Source organism: Bos indicus x Bos taurus, chromosome 21 (assembly GCF_003369695.1).
Source record: "Bos indicus x Bos taurus breed Angus x Brahman F1 hybrid chromosome 21, Bos_hybrid_MaternalHap_v2.0, whole genome shotgun sequence".
NCBI classification, from domain to species: domain Eukaryota; kingdom Metazoa; phylum Chordata; class Mammalia; order Artiodactyla; family Bovidae; genus Bos; species Bos indicus x Bos taurus.
Window position 1 is genome coordinate 52246891 of NC_040096.1, and position 4127 is coordinate 52251017.

The window sequence follows — 4127 nt, forward strand, 5'->3', positions numbered from 1 at the left end:
TTGAATTTGCTTTTTGTCTGACATCATTTCCATGATTTACACACACACAAAAAAATCAAGTAAAAAATATAAAGTGAGAAATGTGCATTAAAATGATATATAGCAAAAAATAAAATGATGTATAGCATAATCACATTTATTTAAGATTGGATTCCAAGATCAAAGACAAATTTCAACAATGCAAAACCTGCAATTACTTTTGCACCTACCTAATATCCTCTCAGATAGGTACTAAGCTTAAATATAAAGTAAAAAATAATTGGATGTTTTAGGAGCTATTGATATGTTATTTGTTTAATATATATGAACAAGCACTAAAGGGGTAAAAATTTAGCACCAGTGATATCTTACATGAGAGAAAACTCTACAATGTATCTATCTCTCATATTCACTCTGCTTAAAGGAAAGAAAGGAACTATAACTTGATATTTTAAAACTATGTCTGACAAGTTCAAAAAGTATAAGGGCTTGAAAGCAGAAGAACAAGATAGATTAAATTCCTGATTTCCACTTTAGACCAATATTTGAGCCATACAGTTGGTATGATTTATAAATTCAGGCCAATTTACTTGTATCAATTTATCGACCCATCAGCAGGGTATGAGAGCACCTGTCAAGCTTAATTTTTGCTAACCATATTAATATTTGTAAACTTTATTTTTGAAAGCTGATAAAAATTAACATGAAAAGAGAAAAATTGAATTGTGTTTATTTGTTTAACTTTTTAAAATTTGAATATGTTTTGTTGTGTGCTTATCCTTTCCCAAATATGAATATATTATACAGCTCATTTGTCTATTGAATTTTTTTGGTTATCTTACAATTGATTTTCATGAGATTTATTATACTGAAGTATTTACACTTAGGCTCAAACAGACTGGTTACTAATGTTGATTTATAACCACCATATTCTTAAAGAATTTGGGGCAATTTGCACCAATTTATAAGCACTGGTTATTGATAATGGTACAATTTGCTTGTTTCACCTGGTCTTTGTAAGACTCCCAGTGAGGTCTGTCTTTGGAGCTGGTTACATGAAAATATGATGCCTAGCAGGGTACAGCAACCCTGTCTTGGTTCCAAAATGTTCCATAGCCACATCAGTGATTACTGATTTGAGAAAGAAGAGTATATGGTACAGACTTTACAGAGATAAGGGGATAGGGAAATCACACCAGATCAGTTCAGACTCCTTGCTATGAGGCAGCCCTTGGTTGTGATTCACATTGTGATTAATGCTGTTGCTATATTGTATTTTCCTGCAGTAAATGGTGGATTTGTAAACATTGCTATCTTGGGTTCTGTGAATACTGATTGGAAAATGAACCCTGTATAACTGGTACCACTGAAGAAGTGAAAGTGAAAGAAAGTGAGGCCACTCAGTCATGTCCGACTCTTTGCGACCCCATGGACGGTAGTCTACCCAGCCTCTCTGCCCAAGGGATTTTCCAGGCAAGAGTAAAGGAGTGGGTTGTCAGCCATCATTGCTATGCTATGCTAAGTCACTTCAGTTGTGTCCGACTCTGTGCGATCCCATAGAGCAGCCCACCAGGCTTCCCCGTCCCTGGGATTCTCCAGGCAAGAGCACTGGAGTGGGTTGCCATTTCCTTCTCCAATGCATGAAAGTGAAAAGTGAAAGTGAAGTCTCTCAGTCGTGTCCGACCCTCAGCGACCCCATGGACTGCACCTTCCAGGCTTCTTCATCCATGGGATTTTCCAGGCAAGAGTAGTGGAGTGGGGTGCCATTGCCTTCTCCATTTAAGAGATTATGTAAGGTCAATTTGGCTTTACTGAATGATTCATACATGTTATCAGATATTTCTGAGGAAAAGATGAGAACCTGATGGACATCTCTCAGGAAGCCTGGGAAAGAAGAGGGGACAGGAGGAAGGGAACCTGTGAAAGGAAGTCTCCAAGGTCTTCACCCTCATCCTTCACACCCCATAAATGTCCTTAACCTGCACGTGAAATGTCAGGCTCAGATCACGGAAAACCATGATCACTGAGCGGGACAGAATTACGGCCACAAACTCCTGGTGCTGAGTGAGCTGCTCAGGACCACGAAGCTCAGGAGCAGCTCGAGACAGACATTTCCATGCAGAGAAGTGGAAGAAGCTCCGTACACCAAAGGCTCTGCTTGATATGGTCTTTCTATATCTGGAGGTAATGCTGTCATGCCTTGAATCGACCACTCTGCATTGTCTGTCTTGGAGCATCTCACGTTGACCGGCAGGCTAAGGACAAACTTATTGAAAGCAAGACCTTCCTTTTTAGTCCATTTAAACTTGTTCATTGCATCCATGAAAGAAAGGTTTTTATACTGCTTAGGGCTTTTGATAATGAAAGGCCAGGTCATGACTGGCCTGTAGATCTCCTTAACACCAATGAACTGAAGTTGCTCCATGATGTCTGGGATACTTGAACATCGAGTAAGATTAATTCTTGGGTAATACAGAAGGTACGAGAGACACATTACATTCCTGGTGCTTAATCCTCCCCAAGTCATCCGGGCTCTATTTTTTGTGTTGTACCGACACTCAGTAATTAGATTATCTCCTGGCAAGATTGTTTGTTTTTCTTTTAGGTACTGAAACTCCTGGAAATTGAAGTCAAAATCGTCATCGTAAGCAAGTAATCTCATTTCCTCCCCTTTGCGAAAATGATGCAGCCTGATGCCTCTGCCTGCCAGGTGAGCGTGGAGCAGAACAGCAAAAACATAGATGCCACTTGGCTTTTCAGCTTCCAAAGCCTCTTCCAGGCATTCCAGGGTGCAATGACCCTCAGACCAGAAGTCGGGCAGGCCTGGAGGGATGGTGTGAAACAGGCTTACCCAGAGGCCAGCCTCAATCACCCCAGCATCGTATTTCCTTATATCTGCCGTATAAAATAATCTCAATCCAGAATTATCTATTAAGCCTTCCTTATATGTTGGATTGTCATAATGGACTTCCAGGAGCACATAATGAGGATCTAACAGAGTGCCAAGGGACAATCCAACATGAGGTGGATAGGAAAAAGCCTCTCCACCAATGGCCCAGGGGAAAATGACGGTCTCACAGGTGAGGAAGGCATCGGGCATGTTAGGGTGGTAACACTCGTGCCCGTTGTCCGGGACACTGTCACTGAATTTGCTGCTGCACTGATAGAGCAGCATGTGATGGACCAGACTCTCATGGCCTTTCTGAATCACGGGCTCAACCTTTATGACATGATGCTTTTCCTGGAGCCTAGGAATCTTAAACAGTTGGCACCAGTATGTTGTACCTTTGTTTGGGATGGGAACGTCTTGATTGACCAGGTCAAAGTATGGTACGGCTGCAGACAACATACTGGTTTTCTCAGGATTCAGTAACTGCAGACTCTTGGTACCACGACTGGATTCATGGTACTTAGGACCTGCTTCTCCCACATCTTCATGGTGGTAGGCCCAGATCACCCTTACCGTGTTCTCCATTATACTCTTGTCATTTATGTCACACGTATGCAGTTCTCTGGCAAATTCAATTACTGTGTGTGTACTATTTTCCATGGCATATTCTAGGTGGTAATCTTGCTGAGCATCTTTTCTCAATTCTCTGTTTGCATTTGTAAAATAATCCTAGAGGTAGGGCCGCCCACGGGCCACCCCACCCACGATGATGTTGGCCGCTGCCATGGCCCCGGTGGACAAGAAACTGAAGCCCACGTAGCCGGCGGTCTGCACCTTGAGGCGGAATACAGATTAATTTAATAATTCAGTTTTTATAAGTCAAAATTATTTCTATTTTTATTTGTGATTTCTTTCCTAGACATTAACCACAGATAATTGAAAGAACAACTCCCTCCTTGCTATTTTATACCTGCCTTTAAAGTGCTGAGGTGTTGATTTACTTAAGGATTATACATACATTGCCTATTTGCAGGCAACTAATGAAGAGAAAAATAATACCTCTTCTGGAAATTTATTTAGCCTAAGGTACTTCACTTAAATTACTTTGAACAGAGTCAATTATGAAAATACGCCTTCAGTACTTAAATTTCAGATACTAACAGATATTTCCAAAAGGGATCTTATTTCTTACAATTTATGTGATATCTTGATAGCTGGAAAATAAGACACAATCATGTAAAGTGTTTTCTCCCAGAGT

General features: G+C 40.7%; 1 pseudogene; it reads right to left on the bottom strand.

The window, feature by feature from the left end:
- Positions 1 to 1708: 1708 nt before the first annotated feature.
- Positions 1709 to 3715, bottom strand: LOC113879604 (annotated as a pseudogene).
- Between the last annotated feature and the right edge of the window lie 412 nt (positions 3716 to 4127).